This window comes from Pristiophorus japonicus, chromosome 15, assembly GCF_044704955.1.
Source record: "Pristiophorus japonicus isolate sPriJap1 chromosome 15, sPriJap1.hap1, whole genome shotgun sequence".
NCBI classification, from domain to species: domain Eukaryota; kingdom Metazoa; phylum Chordata; class Chondrichthyes; family Pristiophoridae; genus Pristiophorus; species Pristiophorus japonicus.
The window spans coordinates 158715356-158727235 of record NC_091991.1 but is presented as its reverse complement, the minus strand read 5'-3'; the positions used below and the strand labels follow the sequence as shown (position 1 = coordinate 158727235).

At 44.9% G+C, this 11880-nt stretch overlaps 1 protein-coding gene across 1 annotated transcript in view; it reads left to right on the top strand.

Annotated features, from left to right (window-relative positions):
• Positions 1–220: 220 nt before the first annotated feature.
• The window catches only part of pigq (phosphatidylinositol glycan anchor biosynthesis, class Q), a 64258-nt gene continuing 52598 nt past the window's right edge, over positions 221–11880 (top strand). The window contains exon 1 of the mRNA XM_070901200.1: positions 221–241. The gene's annotated coding sequence lies outside the window, so the exon portion shown is untranslated. The remainder of the gene's footprint in view (positions 242–11880) is intronic.

Genomic DNA, 11880 nt, shown 5'->3' with positions numbered 1-11880 from the left:
ACATATAAAATACAGTCAAACTTAAGCTAATATGTGGAGTTTTCGAAAGCTCCAGAATACCACAATACATCTTTGACATTCCTACCACTCCCTATTGTATCTTTTTACCATTTGCTGATCCCTGCACAGCATTACACCCATCTTATCTACAGCCACCACTAACTGCACAATCATCACAACTCTAACGTTACATACAGATGCAGAAATAATTTCCTGATGAGAAGACACCTTGTGCTGCTTGGTGAGTACAGCTCCTTTTTCAGGCTGAGCTTCCTTCATTCACTAAAGATGATTGTACATTGTAATTTCTTTACTGTAAAGTCTTTTTGGAAATGTATCAGAAACAAATGTTTGTGTTGCAGGAACGTTCTTTAAAACTTAAGGGAATCAAGGGCTATGGGGATAGGACGGGGAAGTGGAGTTGAGATAGATCAGCCATGATCTTATTGAATGACGGAGCAGGATTGAGCGGCTGCTCCTATTTTTTATGTTCGTATGTAAGCTTAAACTTGCCTCTGTCCATAATTAGATATTTTTCTTGAACTAATGGCTATTTTGTGCAGCATCTGTGCTACATTTGAAGTCTTCTCACTCTCACTTTTAGAGAAGTATGGAGCACAATCGATGATGCTGTATGATGAGTCCTTGTGTCAACTGCTGAATTAAAATTAAGGGGGAGAAATTTGGGGCGTTTGCGCTTCCCATTAGGTGGGCACTAATGGGGCGTAAACGACTTTTCACCCGGGCACAGCGCCATTATCGACTCCGACAAAACTCCCCGGGAGTTCAGCGGCAGCAGTAACCGCTAGCGCCCCACTCCGCTGCGCCAGCAATGACGTCATCACCACCATGCGCAGTGACCCGCTTTCTCCCCAGAGCGAAAATTCGGTAGCGCCCTCTAAAGCTGTGGCAGGGCAATATTAAAGGGGAGGTGTCAAGTTCAAAATGTTAAAAATGGCCTTCTTCCTGTGTGATCGCGGGATTCGTACTGCGATCTTGCAGCCCGGCACACCGCATGTATGCCCGGGCTGCTGCCACAGCCCTTAGCTCCCTGGTGGTCCAGGGATGGCCCCGTTTCTCGGCAGCAGAGTCGGAAGCTTGGCCCTCTCCTTTAACGAAGGGGAAGGCATTGTCTATGCGGTAGCGCTACTCGTCCTACCGCGTGGCGCTGCGCCCTTCGCAGAGTCCTTCCGCCCCGCTCGCAATATTTTGCGCTCCACTTGCTCTCGGGGCCGGTTAGCTGAATTTTGGTTATGGGGCGGGACTTCTGCTGCCACCGCCCCCAAACGGCCCCTAAATCTCACTTTAACAATATATTGCCTTCCCACAGATAACTTAGCGGTACTGAAAAACTCAGTGTTGCAGTTAGGGGAGCAGTGAAATAAAATCCAGCACAGTGCAACATAACTCCCGGACCCACGGCTCTCTGAAAATGGGCTCAGGAAAATGTCAACAACGGCAGAAATCTTCATACATCAGACTGACATTGGTACAAGATAAAATCTAGCTACTGTCATGTGTTTAAACTTGCTAGGGTTAGGTTGGCGAACTTTCCTTGAAGTAGTTTTCTTTAATTTCTTGTCAGATGGACTCTTCATTAATCATTAATTCTCTGATTTCATAATGGCCCGCGGCACACCCCATCAGTTAGAGTTTTTCCCTCACCCTTCACCTCGAAAAGTTTTGCATGGCGAATTGCTGGAAGTGAGAGCTGAATAATGGGGGCAACAGGACATCTGGGACCCCGCTGCATGAAGGGAGCAACCGTCTAGCTCCTTAACCAATGTGATTGAAGGATTGAGAAAGAAACTGAGGAACAATGGGGGCGGGAATAGGGTGAATTCGAGTCAAATCAGGTACAGAATGAGAAATAAAGAGGGGGAAAGAAAGATTGGATCAAGATAGTGAAAACTGAGACAGAAAAGAAAAGTAAAAAAAACATTTTTTTTTAATTGTTTTAAAAATCTCTGAGAACAATTTACTAACTGCAGGAATGAGACTGCACAATTTCAATTGTTCCTTTTTTGGACCGGAGAGGCTGAGTGGCATTCAAGGAACATAAATCTTGTCATTAAAAGGGTCCTAATGCTGTTAAGTACCAGCTCTTTCTGCAGCGAGTATAATACGCAAATGCAGCAATTCCTTGAAATTCATGGGGAGGCTGAAGGAAAGCTGCTATTTTCACAAAACAAATGACAGAGCGGCGTAAATCGTCCAGCAATTTGTGGTTTTGCTTCCTCTCCACAAATTGGATGATTTAAACACTAACCTCATTAAACTCGCTATTATTTTGCCAGCAAATTCTTGCCTATTGCGTTTATGGCAAATGCAGTTCAGATGTTGTCTTATATATTTTACGTTGAAAATTCATTTTAGCTTGAAATAGCAAATCATCTTGTGCACAAAGTAATGGTTGGGAGAAAGGAGAATTGCTCTTGGGGACCCCAGGAGGGAGAACAGAGAGATTCTATTCAGGGCAGGGGAACGGAACACAGCCCTTTTGAGTGACATGAGAAGACATGCATACTGTGCTGTGAGCATGCAAAGAGAGAGCCTTTTGAGACTAGAAAATTGTGGTGAAGAAGGGAGAGACACCCTGTCGATGCGGGAAGTAGAGGACATGACCTGTTCTGTAAGGTTTGAGGGAGGGATCTCTGTCTCTGCTGATCAGGAGAGACTTGTTGCTCTTGGGGCTTAACAAAACACTTCAACTTCCAACTCACTATGAGTAACATCACAAGATCCACCATACTGTTAAATAAAAGTTTCATCAATTTGAACAGACATGGACATTTATTACATTCAACATTGTTGTGTTTCTTTAAATGTTTGATAGCCTTAATCAAATCATAAATAGAAATGTATTTCAAAGCAATAAATTAATATAATTCAATGTTAATAATACATTTGATAATTCAACATATGTATGATGACAAAGGGTAGGGAATCTTGAAATGCTAATATGCTAAATAATAATAAAAACTTTTCCAAATTGAAAAGCAGTTATCTGCAATAGTAGTTGAGGCGAATAGTATAGATGCATTTAAGGGGAGGCTAGATAAGCTTATGAGGGAGAAGGGAGTAGAGGATTATGCTGATAGTTAGATGAGGAAAGATGGGAGGAGGCGCGAGTGGAGCATAAATACCTGTACAGACTGGTTAGGTCAAATGGTCTGTTTCCATGTCATATATCCTATGTAATTCTGTGTAATATTGCATATTCTAAACATGCTGCATAAATAGCGTGTAATGTGTATCATTTGCTCTCGGTTAGGCCAAAATAATTGAGGTATTCCAAAGGCAAAATACCGTGGATGCTGGAAATCTATAAAACAGAAAATGCTGGAAACACTCAGCAGGTCAGGCAGCATCTGTGGAGAGAGAAACAGAGTTAATGTTTCAGATTGGTGACCTGGCAATTAAGGTATTGTAATGCAGATTTGGAAGGCTGCAGTTTAAAAGTAACTGTAGGTTTGAACATATTTGACCGTTTTTATGAAATCTGCCAATTACATCACTCGGAAACCTGCAGTAAATAAACTGTGGGCTGAATTTTACCAACCTCAGCGGGTCGGTGCCGGGCGCATCGGAGGCGGGAGCCAGCCTCGGTGCTGGCTCCAGCCCGCAGTCCAAAATGATTTTGGAGGGAGTCACAGCACACAAGGAGGTTCTCTTCCCTTCCAATGGGCAGAAGAAACCTCCCCAGGAAACCACCGCAGCCTGGTTGCACATTACACAGGGGGACACAAGCAAGGATGCCGTTAGGAGGACCAGGCTGCAGTGGCACAAACCTTTCAATGATCTCAGTAGATCACAAAACATTACTGAAAAGCTACACTCAATCTCATCCTGCTGTGCCACTCATCACATCCCCATCACTCTGCCTTCCCTACCCTACTCCTGCACATCCTTACTCACACTAACTTAACCTGCACCTCCATCTATCCCTCTCTATCTACATTATCACTTCCCCATCTCACTAGCCAACCCTCACACTCACCCTCATCCTACTGCAATTATACCAACTAACAACACACCAGGGTAGGCACTTGGGTGTTTTATGCAATGTCCATGTAAGGTTTCTGTTAATGTGGTGTCAAAAATTGAAATCTATTTTTGGAAGTGACTTACTGAGTTGTAGTGAATGATGAGACATAACGGTAGTCCCCTCTCCCCTCCCCCCACAATAGTGATGTGAAAAAGGAACGGCTTGGTCATTGTAGGGATGCTTTATGGTGTTGGTGTGGGGTGCTGCCAACCTGACGCATCATGTAACAGCCAGGGTGTACAGCATCAAGTAAAGTAAATCTGGCCATCCCTGATCTCCCGGGCAGCAATATGGTTGGCTGCTGATGCCCTGTGTCCTGCAGCATCAGTGGATTCCGGAGAAGGTTGGTGCTGTTGGTGCTGCTGGTGTGCTTGGTGCTGCTGGTGTTGGAGCTGATCGTGGTGGGATTCTGAGGACCAAGGTGAGATAGTTTCAAGGACACCGATGATGATGGAATAGGTGGCAAGTGAAGTAAAGGTGACAGAAGCGATCAGTCAATTAATAAGGTCAGAGTGTTTGGAGATTTGTGTAAAGACTTGCAGCATTCTGAATCTGTAGTGGAATTGCAGTTTGAAGAAGCTAGTGGGTAAGGGAAGATATTTGATTCAGCTGGGAGCTGTGACTTGACATTTGAAGCTGTCAACTCATCAGCTGAAAGAATGGCAATGGTTGGCATTTAAAGAATTAATACATAATTTACAGCAAATAGACATCCCTTTAAGGCACAAAGCCCCACAGGAAAAGTGGTCCAGCTGTGGCTAACAAGAGAAGATAAAAACAGTATTAGATCAAAGAAAGAGGAATATAATATTGCCAAAAAGAATAGTAAGCCTGAAGATTGGGAGGATTTTAAAATTCAGCAATAGAGGACTAAGAAATTGATAATGAAAGGGAAAATAGAATATGAGAGTAAACTCGCGAGAGACATAAAAACAGACCGTAAAAGCTTCAATAGGTATGTAAAAAGGAAAAGATTAATGAAAGTAAATGTGGGTCCCTTACAGGCTGAGGCAGGAGAAATTATAATGGGGAATAAGGAAATGGTAGAGAAATTAAACAAATACTTTGTATTTGTCTTCATGGAAAAAGACACAAAAATCTTGTTGGAAATAATGGAGAGCCCAGGGTCTAGCGAGAATGAGGAACTGAATTAAATTAGTATTAGTAAAAAAATGGTACTGGAGAAATTAATGGGACTGAAAGCTGATAAATCCCCTGGACCTGATGGCCTACATTCTAGGGTTCTGAAAGAGGTGGCTACAGAAATAGTGGATGCATTGTTTGTCATCTTCCAAAATTGCCTAGATTCTAGAATGTTTCCCACGGTAGCAAATGTAACCCCACTATTTAAGAAAGGAGAGAGAAAACTCGGAATTACAGACCAGTTAGCCTGACATCAGTTGTCGTGGTACATGTAGGTACCAACGATATAGGTAAGAAGCGGGAAGAGGTCCTACAAGCTGAATTTGGGGAGCTAGGAATTAAATTAAAAAGTAGGACCTCAAAGGTAGTATCTCTGGATTGCTACCAGTGCCACGTAAAATCAGAGTAGAGGGAGCAGGATAGTTAGAATAAATACGTGGCTTGAGCAGTGGTGCAAGAGGGAGGGATTCAAATTCCTGGGACATTGGAACCAGTTCTGGGGGAAGTGGGACCTGTACAAAAGGGACGGTCCGCACTTGGGCAGGACTGGAACTGATGTCCTGGGGGTAACATTTGCTAATGCAGTTCGGGAGTGTTTAAACTAATATGGCAGGGGGATGGGAACCTATGCAGCGAGACAGGGCGAAGTAATATGGAGTCAGAAACAGATGGTAGAAAGGTAAAAAGCAATAATAAAGGCAAGAAACAAAAAGGGCCACACTACATCATAATTCTAAAAGGACAAAGGGTGTTAAAAAAACAAGCCTGAAGGCTTTGTGTCTTAATGCAAGGAGTATCCGTAATAAGGTGGATGAATTAACTGTGCAAATAGATGTTAACAGATATGATGTGATTGGGATTACAGAGACGTGGCTCCAGGATGATCAGGGCTGGGAACTCAACACCCAAGGGTATTCAACATTCAGGAAGGATAGAATAAAAGGAAAAGGAGGTGGGGTAGCATTGCTGGTTAAAGAGGAGATTAATGCAATAGTTAGGAAGGACATTAGCTTGGATGATGTGGAATTTATATGGGTAGAGCTGCAGAACACCAAAGGGCAAAAAATGTTAGTGGGAGTTGTGTACAGACCTCCAAACAGTAGTAGTGATGTTGGGGAGGGTATCAAGCAGGAAATTAGGGGTGCATGCAATAAAGGTGCAGCAGTTATCATGGATGACTTTAATATGCATATACATTGGGCTAACCAAACTAGAAGCAATACAGTGGAGGAGGATTTCCTGGAGTGTATGAGGGATGGTTTTCTAGACCAATATGTCGAGGAACCAACTAGCGGGGAGGCCATCTTAGACTGGGTGTTATGTGATGAGAGAGGATTAATTAGCAATCTTGTTGTGCAAGGCCCCTTGGGGAAGAGTGACCATAATATGGTGAAATTCTACATTAGAATGGAGAATGAAACAGTTAATTCAGTGATCATGGTACAGAACTTTAAAAAGGGTAACTTTGAAGGTATGAGGCGTGAATTGGCTAGGATAGATTGGCGAATGATACTTAAGGGGTTGACAGTGGATGGGCAATGGCAGACATTTAGAGACCGCATGGATGAACTACAACAATTGTACATCTCTGGCGTAAAAATAAAAAAGGGAAGGTGGCTCAACCGTGGCTATCAAGGGAAATCAGGGATAGTATTAAAGCCAAGGAAGTGGCACACAAATTGGCCAGAAATAGCAGCGAACCCGGGGACTGGGAGAAATTTAGAACTCAGCAGAGGAGGACAAAGGGTTTGATTAAGGCAGGGAAAATAGAGTACGAGAGGAAGCTTGCAGGGAACATTAAGACGGACTGCAAAAGCTTCCATAGATATGTAAAGAGAAAAAGGTTAGTAAAGACAAACGTAGGTCCCCTGCAGTCAGAATCAGGGGAAGTCATAACGGGGAATAAAGAAATGGCAGACCAATTGAACAAGTACTTTGGTTCGGTATTCACTAAGGAGGACACAAACAACCTTCTGGATATAAAAGGGGTCAGAGGGTCTAGTAAGAAGGAGGAACTGAAGGAAATCCTTATTGGTCAGGAAATTGTGTTGGGGAAATTGATGGGATTGGAGGCCGATAAATCCCCAGGGCCTGGTAGTCTACATCCCAGAGTACTTAAGGAGGTGGCCTTGGAAATAGCGGATGCATTGACAGTCATTTTCCAACATTCCATAGACTCTGGATCAGTTCCAATGGAGTGGAGGGTAGCCAATGTAACCCCACTTTTTAAAAAAGGAGGGAGAGAGAAAACAGGGAATTATAGACCGGTCATCCTGACATCGGTGGTGGGTAAAATGATGGAATCAATTATTAAGGATGTCATAGCAGCGCATTTGGAAAGAGGTGACATGATAGGTCCAAGTCAGCATGGATTTGTGAAAGGGAAATCATGCTTGACAAATCTTCTGGAATTTTTTGAGGATGTTTCCAGTAGAGTAGACAAGGGAGAACCAGTTGATGTGGTGTATTTGGACTTTCTGAAGGCTTTCGACAAGATCCCAAACAAGAGATTAATTTGCAAAGTTAAAGCACATGGGATTGGGGGTAGTGTGCTGACGTGGATTGAGAACTGGTTGGCAGACAGGACGCAAAGAGTAGGAGTAAATGGGTACTTTTCAGAATGGCAGGCAGTGACTAGTGGGGTACCGCAAGGTTCTGTGCTGGGGCCCTAGCTGTTTACATTGTACGTTAATGATTTAGACGAGGGGATTAAATGTAGTATCTCCAAATTTGCGGATGACACTAAGTTGGGTGGCAGTGTGAGCTGCGAGGAGGATGCTATGAGGCTGCAGAGTGACTTGGATAGGTTAGGTGAGTGGGCAAATGCATGGCAGATGAAGTATAATGTGGATAAATGTGAGGTTATCCACTTTGGTGGTAAAAACAGAGAGACAGACTATTATCTGAATGGTGACAAATTAGAAAAAGGGGAGGTGCAACGAGACCTGGGTGTCATGGTACATCAGTCATTGAAGGTTGGCATGCAGGTTCAGCAGGCGGTTCAGAAAGCAAATGGCATGTTGGCCTTCATAGCGAGGGGATTTGAGTACAGGGGCAGGGCGGTGTTACTACAGTTGTACGGGGCCTTGGTAAGGCCACACCTGAAGTATTGTGTACAGTTTTGGTCTCCTAACTTGAGGAAGGACATTCTTGCTATTGAGGGAGTGCAGCGAAGGTTCACCAGACTGATTCCCAGGATGGCGGGACTGACATATCAAGAAAGACTGGATCAACTGAGCTTGTATTCACTGAAGTTCAGAAGAATGAGAGGGGATCTCATAGAAACGTTTAAAATTCTGACGGGGTTAGACAGTTTAGATGCAGGAAGAATGTTCCCAATGTTGGGGAAGACCAGAGCCAGGGGTCACAGTCTAAGGATAAGCAGTAAGCCATTTAGGACCGAAATGAGGAGAAACTTCTTCATCCAGAGAGTGGTGAACATGTGGAATTCTCTACCACAGAAAGGTGTTGAGGCCAATTCACTAAATATATTCAAAAAGGAGTTAGATGTAGTCCTTACTACTAGGGGGATCAAGGGGTATGGCGAGAAAGCAGGAATGGGGTACTGAAGTTGCATGTTCAGCCATGAACTCATTGAATGGCAGTGCAGGCTCGAAGGGTTGAATGGTCTACTCCTGCACCTATTTTCTATGTTTCTATGTTTCTATCAGTAGTAGGGAAAATGCTAGTCTATTGTTAAGGACGTGGTAACAGGGCATTTAGAAAATAATAAGAGTGGGCAGAGTCAACACGCATTTATGAAAGGGAAATTGTGTTTGACAAATCTGTTAAGTTTTTTGAGTTTGTAACTAGCAGAACAGATAAGAGGGAACCAGTCGATGTGGTGTAATTGGATTTTCAGAAGGCAATTGATAAGGCGCCACATGGAAAAATGTGAGGTAATGCATTTGAGGAGTGGCAACAAGACAAGGGAGTACACAATAAATGGGAGGATACTGAGAGGTGTGGAGCAACAGAAGGACCTTGGAGTATATGTCCACAATCCTTAAAGGTAACAGGACAGGTCGATAAGGTAGTTAAAAAGGCATTCAGAATTCTTTCCTTTATGAGCCGAGGCATAGAAGAGCATTGAAGTTATGCTAGAACTGTATATAACACTAGTTAGTGCTGAGGTGTGGGTGAGTTGGTTGGTTCTTCGCTGGGCTGCTGGGCAGCTGGCCTTGCTGGGCTGCTGGGGATGGTGAGTTCAGCTTCGTGGTCGACCGTGATGTCGACTGCCACTTGTGTGTGTGTTGGAGGGTCGAAGTTGGTGATGTCCTCTTCGGGTTGCTCGTGGCTGTTTGTGAATCGTGGTTTGGTTTGATCCAAATGCTTTCTGAAAGTTAGTCCATTAGCAAGTTTGACCTGAAATACCCTACTCCCTTATTTGGCTATGACGGTGCCAGCAAGCCATTTGGGACCATGTCCATAGTTGAGTACAAATACAGGGTCATTGACTTCAATATCGCGTGACAAGTTTGCGCGTTCATGGTACATGCTTTTTTGATGCCACCTGCCCTCGTAATCATGGAGATCAGGGTGGACAAGAGAGAGCCTTGTTTTGAGTGCCCTTTTCATGAGCAGCTCGGCTGGGGTACCCCGGTGAGTGAGTGGGGTCCAGTGCGGTAGCTGAGCAGGACTCGGAACAGGCGGGAGCCTTCCAACACACGTTTCAAGCTTTGCTTGATGGTTTGGACTGCCTGTTCTGCCTGGCCATTGGATACAGGCTTGAACGGGGCAGATGTGACATGCTTGATCCTATTGCGGGTCATGAATTCCTTGAATTCAGCACTGGTAATGCACGGCCCATTGTCACTGACAAGAACATCGGGCAGGCCGTGCGTGGCGAACACGGCTCATAGGCTTTTGATGGTGGCAGTGGACGTGCTTACAGACATTATACACACTCAATACATTTTGAATAAGCATCCACAACAACCAAAAATATTTTGCCTAGAAACGGGCCCGCAAAGTCAACGTGGATCCTAGATCATGGCTTGGAGGACCATGACCACAAACTTAGTGGTGTCTCTCTGGGTGCATTGCTCAGTTGACAGCAAGTGTTGCATTGGCGCATGCAAGACTCCAAATCTGGGTTGATGCCAGGCCACCGCACATGGGATCTGGCAATAGCTGTCATCATTACTGTGCCTGGGTGGGTACTGTGTAGGTCGCGTATGAACATTTCCCTGCCTTTCTTAGGCAAAACCACACGATTGCCCCACAAAAGACCGTCCGCCTGTATGGACATTTCGTCTTTGCACCGCTGGAACGGCTTGATCTCTTCATGCATCTCCACTGGAATGCTGGACCAGCTCCCATGGAGAACACAGTTTTTTACAAGCGACAGTAAAGGATTCTGGCTGGTCCAGGTCCTGATCTGGCGGGACGTAACGGGTGACTTTTCGTTTTCAAATGCATCCATCACCAAGAGCAAGTCTGCAGGCTGTGCCATTTCTACCCCGGTGGTGGGCAACTGTTGCCGTCTGAGAGCATCAACGCAGTTCTCTGTGCCTGGTCTGTGGCGGATTACATAGTTATATGCAGACAGCGTGAGCGCCCATCTTTGGATGCGGGCAGAGCCATTGGTATTAATCCCTTTGCTCGCTGAGAATAGCGAGATAAGCGGCTTATGGTCAGTTTCTAACTCAAACTTGAGACCGAACAGATACTGGTGCATTTTTTTCACCTGTAAACACATGCCAGAGCTTCTTTTTCAATCACGCTGTCGGCCCTTTCGGCCTTGGACAAACTCCTGGATGCATAGGCGACCGGTTGCAATGTGCCCGATTTGTTTGTTTGTTGTAACACACACTCGACCCGTACGAAGACGTATTGCAAGCTAGCACTAAACGTTTACATGGGTTACACAGAACAAGCAATTTGTTGGAACATAACAGATTTCTGGCTTTCTCAAAAGCAGCCTCTTGTGATTTCCCCCATACTTAGTCATCTCCCTTGCGTAGCAGCACATGTAGAGGTTCTAGCAAGGTGCTTAACCCAGGTAGGAAATTATCCAAATAGTTGAGGAGTCCCAGGAAAGACCGCAGCTCCGTCACGTTCTGTGGTCTCAGCACGTCTTGGCATAGGTGGGTCTGATGCCGTCTGCCACGATTCTTCTCCCTAAGAACTCGACCTCTGGCGGCAGGAAAACACACTTCCAGCGTTTCAACCTGAGTCCCACACGATCTAGCCGACTTAGAACCTCTTCCAGGTTCTTCAAGTGTTCGATGGTGTCTCGCCCTGTGACCAATATGTCGTCCTGGAAAACCACGGTGCACGGAACCAACTTTAGCAGGCTCTCCATGTGCCTTTGAAAGATTGCCACGGCCGATTGAATCCCAAACGGCCATCTATTGTAGATGAACAGACCTTTGTGCGTGTTAATGCAGGTGAGGCCTTTCAAAGATTACGCCAGCTCCTGCATCACGTAGGCCGAGGTCAGGTCCAATTTGATGAATGTCTTTCCTCCAGCCAGGGTCGCAAATAGGTCGTCTGCCGTGGGTAGTGGATACTGGCCCTGTAGCGAAAAACGAGTAATCGTTACTTTATAGTCCCCAGCCATCGCCTTTGAGAACCGGAACAATCGGACTGGCCCACTCGCTGAACTCCACCGGCGCGATGATGCCTTCTTGCTGCAACCTGTCCAGCTCAATTTCCACTTTCTCTCGGATCATATATGGTACCGC